This window comes from Quercus lobata, chromosome 10, assembly GCF_001633185.2.
Source record: "Quercus lobata isolate SW786 chromosome 10, ValleyOak3.0 Primary Assembly, whole genome shotgun sequence".
Taxonomy (NCBI): domain Eukaryota; kingdom Viridiplantae; phylum Streptophyta; class Magnoliopsida; order Fagales; family Fagaceae; genus Quercus; species Quercus lobata.
Genome location: NC_044913.1, coordinates 61,813,099 through 61,823,979, shown reverse-complemented (window position 1 = coordinate 61,823,979; position 10,881 = coordinate 61,813,099). Strand labels below are relative to the sequence as shown.

At 45.2% G+C, this 10,881-nt stretch overlaps 1 non-coding gene across 1 annotated transcript; it reads right to left on the bottom strand.

The window, feature by feature from the left end:
- Positions 1–2,131: 2,131 nt before the first annotated feature.
- TRNAM-CAU lies at positions 2,132–2,204 on the bottom strand. Its single transcript has one exon. It is a non-coding gene; the product is annotated as a tRNA-Met (tRNA).
- Positions 2,205–10,881: the final 8,677 nt, after the last annotated feature.

Below are 10,881 nucleotides of genomic sequence, written 5' to 3'. Positions count from 1 at the left end.
AGTGCCGCTATTGGTGCGAGTTGTAAGGGGTCTTGGTCTCGAGTCGAGCTGGGGCGTCATTTCATTCTCGTAACGGGAGTAAGTGCACCGCAAGACCAGACAAGTGACTCCCTCGCCTCGCAGCGGCGGCATCTGTCTTTTAAGTTAAGTCATTTCCTAAGATGGCTCCTCTTATTCTACGATAATCCAAGCAGCAGCTGCACGAGTCCGCTCGGAATCAGTCGATTCCTGAGCTATTCGTTCTCCCCTCTCGGTTGGCGTTTGCCAGCCACTAGAGCAAGTAAGAGAACCTACAATGAATGAACTTAAAGAACCACAGATTTGGACCGGATTGTACACCTTTGTGTCTGGCTATGTATATGGATGTGCATAAAGAAGGGACGGGACATCTCTCTCCTTTCTTTGGGGGGGAAGAGAGAGTGAATAAGCTGCAGCGGTACCTCACGAACTTCTTACTGGGGCAGCACCATCCTATAGGCATTTGCGAGTGTTTGGATGCACGTGTTTTGTTCATATTCCTGCGCAGTTAAGAGAGAAATTGTCCCCTAGGCAATCACTTGTATCTTTCTTGGATATGCTCAGTCCGGATATAGATGCTATGACGTGAAATCCAAGAGACTCGATGTATCCTTGAATGTTCTCTTTAATGAGGTCGCCTCATATTTTCCTTAACCTAATTCATCAGCCCCGGGGGAGAATGGTGATGGAGATGTATTGCGGCCTTCTCCTGTTCATCAACTCGAACCTCATTCTTCTGCAGTTGATGTTACGGATCAGCCTCACTCTTCAGGCCAGCATCTTCTGCCGCCTGTTCAGCTGACCTCAGAGGATTCAAGTCACCCGGCACAGCATGTTTATTCTCGGCGGCGATTACATTATGTTTCCCAGGCTAAGACTACTCCAGAAGATCCGCAGTCTAGCCCAGTTGCTTCCTCAGATTCTGGATCCCTCTCTTAGGTTCGTCGATCCTCTCAAGTTTCTTATCCCGTTGAAGGATTGTTGTCTTATCTTATGAATCGTTTTCCCCAAAACATCGAGCTTACCTCATGTCAGTTCAATCTTCTCATGAACCTGAACCATTTGCTGAAGCCTTCAATCATTCTTGCTGGAGAGATGCTATGCAGGAAGAAAGAAATGCCCAGAAAAAAAGAATTAGACTTAGTCTCATTGCCTGCAGGGAAACAAGCCATTGGCTGCAAGTGGATTTACAAGATCAAGCATAAAGCAGATGGCTCGGTAGAGAGATACAAAGCTAGATTAGTAGCTAAAGGATTCCTTTTCAAGAATATTGAGTCGAACCCCTTTAAAGATAGGGAAAACATTTGCCCCAGGCTGCCCAAATGACCACCATTCGTGGCATTCTTGCCTTGGCTGCAATCAAAAAGTAGCCCTTATTTCAACTTGACGTGAAGAATGCCTTTCAACAACATAAGGGAAGGGGGGATCCGCAAGAATAAGTTTCTATTCAGCCTCCTCCAACTCCAGGCTTCTCTTCTCCTAGGAATCCTAACTTGGTATGCAAGCTCAAGAAAGCGATTTACGTTACGGCCTCCGACAAGCTAAAGCAGGCCCCCTTCCTAGCTCTTGGTGCCTGCTTTCAGAAATTTAGCTCGTTTCTCACTGCTTCATTTTTGATAAAGGGTTCCACTGTAGCCGTGCGGATTCTTCCATCTTTGTTCGTCGACGTCATGGCCGTTGCCTCATCCTTCTTTTATACGTTGACGACAACATTCTCACCGGGAATGATTTTTCTCTTTAATTCGATTTCATCAAGGAGCTTGGCAACCCATTTCATTTGTCTCTTTCATCCGCTGCATTACTTTCTCGGCATGGAGGTATCTCGCTCCACCTCTGGTCTTCACCTAATTGTGGAAGAGGGGAGGTGAGTTGATACTCAACTCTCTCTCTCGCGCCTTTCTTCAGCTTGTTCTTGTTCGTCTATTCGGGACGGGGCAGGCAGCTCACATACATGAAGAGAAGAAGAGAGGGGGGGTTCCTTGAGATTAAGGTGTCAAGGCTGTCGAAGAAAGCCACAAGTGGAAGGAACCGATGCTTTGGTCATTCAGTTGACTCCTTGCTGCCAGTCCGTGCTTGCTGTCATGCTGGCAAAAACAGGGGTTTCGGCCGGTTTTACCTACTATTGGATTTGAACCAATGACTCTCGCCGTATGAAAGCGATACTCTAACCGCTGAGTCAAGTAGGTCAAGCTGAGTCAAGTCAGAGAAAATAGACCCCTATAAGAGAAAGCCGTGCAACCAGAGTTCCGCTTACTATACAAGGGGGGGCGGAGCGCTAAGAAAGAGAAAGCGTTATCACTATACGAAATGAAGCAGCGGCTAGCACGCTAAGATCAACCACTTGGAGAGCGTGGAGCCTTTCTTTCTCGGTCGTCTGTCTTAATATAAGTGGATCCGATTCATGCGGTCGTTCTCTGCTGCATTGGTGTTTTCACTCCCCACTCTCCACCATAACAAAATGTTTCCACTATATCTCAGGAGTAGTCAAAGGAAGTACGGCGGGTCCAAGTAGGAAAAAATGAACTAAGAAGTAGGGCATACAACAATGGATCAATTCATTCAACAAGATCCGTTCGGATCGGACCAGGATGAATGGGATTGGTCTGACCTCTCGCTCGGATGTCAGACTCCTACCGCCTGCAGATGTCCCATGCCACGTTTCGTGAACAGCTATACCCGAGAATGAATGAATTGTGTGTGATATAGCGCCGAATAAGCCACTGCTCTATTCCCGACTCGAAATCTATAAAGGACTTTAAGGGAGAGAAAATGGGAGCCCTATACCATACATCCTGCTGCCTTAGGACGACCGCACGTTACATCATAGCAGCACGACCAAATGAAGGCGGAAACCCCTTGTATAGGTTGGGCGTTTCTGTGCACCCGGCATCCTGCAAGAAAGGGCCCCTTACTATAGAACAAAGCAACGAATTGAGCTTTAGAAAGCCGTTTCGCGTTAGCGCATCCGTTTTCTTGCTCGTTAGCGCTTTACTAATATAATAGAAAGGGGCAAGCCAAAACCTACTCCTAACAAGTTGCTGGATCAAAGTAGAACATTCTCCATCCGCTCGCCAGCAGCAAAGGGGGTTCGATTCCCGTTATACGCGATGTGGCGAAAAAGACTGATTCAACGAGATATGCCTTGCCTGCATTAAGATTTAAAACTTGTCGTCTACTTTCAGGAAATGTTCGGAACAGAGAACTTACAATAATACAACGCCGCATTCTCCGAAGATTGAGGAACAAGAAGAGATCTATTAAGAGAAAGATTTATCCGAGAGAAAATCTTAACAGTTACATCCAATCACAAACTACACGAAAGTTGCCCCTTTTTCATGGGAATTTACCTATCACAGAGATGCACAGAGGAACAGAACAAACTTCATATATCCCTTTTCCACTCAATCCAGAAACTAGATTGGACGTTATTTTGGTTCGTCTCCATTTTTGTGAAACTATTCCTCAAGCAAGGCAGCCGATAAGTCATCGAAGGCTTTGTGTGAATAATGGAATGGTAAGCATTACTCATTTGAAAGTGTCCCACGGTGATCTAATATCTTTTCAAGAAAATGACGCGAGAATCCGCGGTGAAGAAATAAGGAGATCTTTCTATATCGAAATTTCAGTTGAAAAAATCATAGGCAAATTCCTGGATCACCCGGTAAGAATGTGGAGAAGAACCAAAATAGAATGGTTCCACCTACTCAAAACTAAGAGGGGATGCCGCCTACTACTAAAATCCCGGTTTTTGCAACAGTTGCGTTCTTCTATGCAAGAAGAAGACTTAGAAAGAACAAAGAAGTTTGGATCCGAAAAAGTATGCTTAGGCAGTTCCTTCGCTGAGCACAACAGAATGAAGAGGAATTTGTATCATTTCAAATCCCTATTCTTATTGAAGAGAAGGAACGAGAAAAACCGAAATATTCCTACTCGAACAAGAAGTCCTATAGTTTACAACTCTTCTTTATATAGTAATTCGACCTATTGCTCCGCGTCCCCCCATCAGTTTACTATGAAGAGAAGAATCAAAAGGATCGAACTACCTACTCATTATTCGGAGGTGAATCATAGAACACCAAAAGCTGTGGTATCTTATGGACCTAACATAGGTCACATCCCTCACGACATAAGATTGAAAGATCTAAACCTTCCTCTTCGGAGCGGAAACGGACGTGGCCAAAACATATAAAGATCGGCGTAGTCGCTCATAGGGACATATCTATCCGGATAGAAGATAGTCTAGATCTTGATTCTGATTGATTGCCTTTTTTTTTGACGACAAGTTTTAAATCTTAATGCAGGCAAGGAAAGATCGTTTTTCAATTATTACTTGCTGGGTCGGAGCGTAGACGAGCGAGCAGAGCCCAGGAAAGAGGGAAGCCCGTCATGGAGCAGTCGACTAGAAGTAGAAGACTGCTGGCCTGAGAGAAGGCGGCCTCTCTCGGGAAACATGGCCCAATTTTTCTTCTTTCTTTTTGATTTCGGGTTTCTTTATTTTTTCAGGGGCCCAGAACGCTAAAAGGTAGGGGAGAAGCAAGCCTAACCTCTGATCGACCTGGACACATAAAAAATTCTCGGCGTCGAGAGAGATTTGAGATTCCGTAAGTAACTCAGTGAGTGCTTTCTAAGAAGGGCTTGGCTTGGAAGAAGAAAATGAAATACGAACAACCGCGCTGGTCGTAATAGATCGACTTTCATGCTAGTTCTTGCTCCAGCATGAAAGTTCCATTTCAGGGAAGGACGACGTACCAATGATACTTTCTGTTTTGTTGAGCCCTGCTTTGGTCTCTGGTTTGATGGTTGTACGTGCTAAAAATCCGGTACATTCCGTTTTGTTTCCCATCCCAGTCTTTCGCGACACTTCAGGTTTACTTCTTTTGTTAGGTCTTGACTTCTCCGCTATGATCTTCCCAGTAGTTCATATAGGAGCTATAGCCGTTTCATTCCTATTCGTTGTTATGATGTTCCATATTCAAATAGCGGAGATTCACGAAGAAGTATTGCGCTATTTACCAGTGAGTGGTATTATTGGACTGATCCTTTGGTGGGAAATGTTCTTCATTTTAGATAATGAAACCATTCCATTACTACCAACCCAAAGAAATACGACCTCTCTGAGATATACGGTTTATGCCGGAAAGGTACGAAGTTGGACTAATTTGGAAACATTGGGCAATTTACTTTATACCTACTATTCCGTCTGGTTTTTGGTTCCTAGTCTTATTTTATTAGTAGCCATGATTGGGGCTATAGTACTGACTATGCATAGGACTACTAAGGTGAAAAGACAGGATGTATTCCGACGAAATGCTATTGATTTTAGGAGGACTATAATAAGGAGGACGACAGACCCACTCACGATCTACTAAAAGGAAAGTAGCTTGATTGGTTCGAATCCAATTCGTGAGATAGCTTCAAGCAGTTAAGGTAGGGCAGCTTTAGTAGAGGGCCGGGCTAAGGACGAAGTAAACCTAAACCCTTTTCAATCAGTGGAGTGACAGTAGCAGTACCAAGCCAGTATAACTGCTTCAGGGGATCTTCTGAGGAACTTTCACCATTTGGTGTATCGTCAGTAACGGTGTTGTACTCCTCTTCAGTCTCAACTGATTTCTTTATCATGGAGGGATCCGCAAGATAGTCAGCATCCGAGGAAGCCTTTAGCTTTACTGACTTCTGGTAGGTCCTCTTCAAATCGTACACGGACCCTGGCCCCGGGCCTCGTGATGAGCTGGGAAGGGTCGAACCCTCTTTCCAGACGACTGATGGGACTAACATACGGACTCCAGAGGTCCTGGTCGATGAGGTCCTGAATCTTATGTTTAAGGTCATAGCAATCATAAGTCCAATGTCCCCTTCCTTGCATATGGTATTCACATCGAGCATTCGGATCATACCATGTCGGCAATGGACTTGGCGGAGCCTTAGGTGGCACTGAAGTAATGAGTCCTGCTGAGATCAAATCTGGAAGCAACTGTGACTGTAGGAAAGGTAAAGGGGCAAACTTTCTCGGTCCTTTTATCCTAACGATGGGACGAGCTTGAGATGGCATTGCTGCTTGAGTGGAACCCCCTTCTGTGGATGCGACCTTCTTTCTTGCTGACTTTGTTGGATTTCTGCGAGCTATCATGGCAATTTCTGGCAGCACCCTGTCTGTTTCAAACCATACACGCACTTTGGTTCCTGGACGTGTAATGAGCTGTGAAAAGAGTCAACCCTCTTTCCGGAAGACTGATTGCATTACTGGACGGACCAGCACCGTTGTTTCCATGCGCGGGAAGCGGATTCTGCATAACGTTCGGCTTCTCTTCTTGTGATTCAAACTTCAACAGTTCTTTGCAAAGAGATCCTGCACCTTATGTCTTAGATTGTAGCATCGATCTGTTCCCTCTTAACTTGCTTCCTATAGCCAGAAAGATAAGACGGTGCAGACCTTATACTTTCAGTAACATCGTCTTAATGTCTTCATCTTATCGTCTGCGTCAGCCTAAGTGCACCAAGCATTGCCATTGAGCCAGTTGTTGGGAGTATCCCGGGAAACTACTCTAATAAAGAAAGTCATTTCTCTCTTTGGCCGGGGATACCAAATTAGGGGAGAGCGAGCTTCCTGAACCCCCAACTTCCATTGATTCAACTGAAATGAATGATTCAACCGCTACTTCAACAACATCAATCGATGAGGCTGATACAGAACAGAAGGAGCAGCTTATGACTTTGAAGCAGTAGGATATGCCTGCCTTTTCTTTCCATTATGTACTTCGGGAGCTAGGAGTGGAGAGGAATCCCAGTAGTGGAACCTAATCCATTGACATCGGGGATGGAACAGAACCCGACTCTTATCAGATTCTCCTTTCCCTTATATTATAGTTCAAACTCGCTTAAGAGCTCTTAATCAAATATGCTAAAAATATGCTATGCTAAGTAGGTTGATAGGCAGAGACAGAGGTCGACTTTAATCATATGCCTGCTCGTTGCGGAACTCTTCCAGTTGCTAGTAGGACAGCTCCTCGAGTAAGAACCCCTTTCGACAACTTCTTTTTGTACAAGAATCGGTCGTTCGATAAGGGGTTCTTCGATGCTTTGTACTCTCTTTCTTCTTTTTATTGGGAGGGCGTAGCCCCTTTCTCTGCCCCTGCCTTTCCTCCTAGTTTTTACTTCGTTATCTGTATTGGAAAGAGTTGATGGCCGTGTCGTAGTTGCTGCATTGCTCACCTGACTTCCTTCCATCAGTTCTTGTCTTTGTCAATGGCATCATCTATCTAATGATTAGCTCGCCTATATGTTGAGTACAAGTACTATTATAGGTATAGTATAGAATAACAACCCGAACCACGCCTATTTAGAAAGCAAACCCACAACTTTGGGATCCACGAGAAAGCAGACTTAGGGTGATCTCGCCACGCCTAAATGGGACATGAAAGACGGGAAAGCAAAGCACCCGGTGAGGCAAGAAGTAAACTTAAGGTAGACCGCTTATTCAAATCCAAAAACGAACTACATAAGGTTTTTTCTTAATCAAATACTGGATACCAGTAAGGCATATCGGGATAGCCGGGATGGATTACCGAAATGGCAGGTTGTGCCGAGGACTTCTACTCCATCTAGACATGGCCCCAGCTTGAATCTTTAACTAGAGCCCTCCGCTCATCATCTATATAAATAAGCAATATCGAGACCAAGAAGAACTCAAAGCTAAAAGCGGAAAGGCAGAGTAGGCAAGCCCATATTCGTGATCTGATTTTCTATTGCTCGGGCGATAGCAGCAAACTCCAGGCTCGAGAGACCTTCAACAAAGTAGATCCATAGGGCGGGCTGCCTTCGATACAGATACAGGATTCCGAAAAAGGCCTGACTCACCCCTTCCTCTTGAGCCTGAGCCCGATCCGCTGGGGATTCCGGGAAGGCTGTTGCTCGGCCAGGTTTAGGCTTTGAAAGAGACCTTTTCGATGAAGCTAAGGTGGAGGACCATCAATGCCTGCAACTCGTGTTTTGGCTATATAAACATAGCTAGAAAATATATCTAAGGAGATCTGCTCATCGGCGGATTCGGGTTAGGATGGGGGCTTTGTCCTCCATTTAGCAAGGAATGAGAAAGAGGTCGAAGTCTTTCATTAGATGCCCTATCTCCTCTTATGATTTATCGATCCCAACCTATGTGACACGAGCTAATAAAGTCAATCAGCAGGATCGGGGAAGAGAACTCCCGTTTTCGAGGAAGGGAAGCCTTAACATCTCTTCGAACTTGGTCTGGACGAGAGCATGATTTTTGGTTAGATTCGGGTTCAGAGGTCGGAGGGATGCTGAAGAATTCCATTGGTTTTGGCTTTTTTTAACCGGTAAGTTCAATAAAAAAAAGAGATCGATCAAGGAGACCTTGCATTTGTGGCATTAATTGCTTTTCCACTCCGTCGAGTTGAAGCAAAACGATAAGGGTGAAGACTTCCTAATCAAAAGGCAGCAATCGGTGGTGACAACGCACCTTTCCTTACTAGAATCGTTGAGAGCGGTGAGTCAGATCTGAAAGGATCAACCGGGAGGAAAGTCAGGCAAATTTGGCTTCTTTGATGAAGAGTGGGGGAAAGCCCGATCCATCAGAGTTGCTGTCCGATCGGGAGGGAAGGGCTTGCAACGAAAAAGCCGGGAAAACACACTAAAAATCCTTAGGAGCGACCGGATTGGTTGAAGGTTACGTTCCGCACCAGTAATCTTAATGGCATTGACATGTGCTTCCTTATTCTAATCGGCTAGCGGGCACATAAACTATTAATCCCTTCCTTTCGCGTAGTTTGACTAGCACAGGGAATGCCTCTGTCATCCTAATTGAGTGAAGTTCCGTTGAGAGCCTTCGTTCCGTTCCCACACTGAGAGTCAAGGACTTCGGGTGAGGTTCCCTTGCTTGAGGATTTTTCCTAGGGTTCGGTCTCATTCATCTTAATGGCATTTCAGTGGACTGAATGTTCAAAGCAGAATACGAAGAAAAGCGAACAGATAACCAGGGAGGAGAGATCACCGATGGAAGGAAGTAGAGAACCATGAAACATCAGCACCTGAGAGAGGGGCAGAGGCACAGACGAATGACCAAGCGTGGAACTAGTCCTAGCTTTGAGCCTGACTCCTAGGTTTGACCTGGGACATGGGACAAAGCTGTGCGTTCACAGGGGATGGATGTGGCCATTTACTATTAAGATATAGTGTATGCAAGCAAGACGTGACTTCCCACTGATGATGTTTAGTCATAAGCCCTCTCTCTATCTATGAAAATAGTCGTATGTCTCACTTCCCGAAGAGAGGGAAACCACTCCTTCTTCGTCCGCTCAAACGTACCTTTGCTCTAGCGGAATTCATATCCATACCGGGCTTTCTCTCTTCCCCCTCTCGGGGGTATGGTCCGTGCGTGCAGCCGTATACGAAAGCTTCCTAAGCCTTTTCTTTCTTCCTGAGACCGCGCTTCGATGCGCTTGCTCTAGGTTCGCTCGTGCTTCTTTCGAATGACATCGCTCGTACAAGTCAAGCTTTGCACCCCGATCGCCTTCCTTTTTTAATGTTTGGTTTTTCCCTACTTCAAGAGTAACAGAGGCTCGTTTAACGAGCTGGAGCCAGTTGTTTTACTACAATTATTCCATCAAGGATGGTGGGGTTCGGCTTTTGCCTCTGGGAAACCTTCAATGCTTGGCATACGTTTACAAATGCAGACACCACCGGTTGTTTAGGCGGTATGGGCATCTCTGTAGCAATTCACACATTGATCTATCTGGTTCGGGTGAGCCCTTTGACATTTTAACGATTCCTAGTTCTGTAAGGTTGCTTCTTCACCTATTCGACTCTCCCTATATAAACGGTCGAGGACTACTGCTATGCACTCAACCAGTTCTGCCAGTCGGTCGAATCCGGTTATTTCATTCGATCCACGGAGTTCTTCCATTTCATGGGCTAGTTAGTTTAGTTTACTAGGTCTGGGTAGGAAAACCTTTCATATTCGAATGCAACCCTAATAAAAAGTAGGCATTGGACCTGCTTCACCGATAACCGGAAAAAAAGAAGTGGTGTTTGAACTTTCTTTCATATACATGTGTGATAAATCCACCAGGATACAAAGCCAAATAGTGCCGACAACAAAAGACCTTGTCAGGTGCTGATCGAACTAATCTACTAATGGTGGTTGACCATATGCTGCTACCTTTTCCTTTTCTAGTGAGGGTAAACTGGCTATGCCTTGACTACTGATGCATCCGGCTCTCGATCTAGAGCTACTGGTTCAACAACTGCTATTGGCGGTTGTAATGGTGCTTCAATAACATCGTCAATAGCATTGCCAATATCAAAAGCGTCATCGACTGCTGGTGTGGGTTTACTGGTCTTGGCTATGCCCTGCGCCCTTGGCTTGGCTTCTATAGGATCTTTGATATGCTACTGTTGGTACTCGTATTGTCACCCTCGTATCTGATGGATATGGATAAGAATCTGTGGTCTCCACTGGTTATGCTTAAGGAACTGTAACTTAGTCAACTGGTTCTTCGTTCTTCAACTGGATAAAGGACTTGCTCTGGTAATGCTAATGGTACTAATGGATCTACTACTGGTTTTTTGACTGGATCAACGTATGGATATGCTTCTTGCTCTGCTACAGCAACCCTAGCTTATGGTTCAGGTCCTACAAGTGGGTATGTGACTGGTGCGTGCTTTTTACGTATTAGCTACTTATGCTCCTATTGGTGTTGATACTATAGGTATGGATCAACTGCAGGGTATTGATCTAACACTGGATTTGCTGCTAGGTCTACTGCTTGCTTTGCTTATGGCGTATATGGATCACGAAGGTCTGGGTCACGCTCACGAACGTCAGAATCAGGCTCTCGATCACTACTC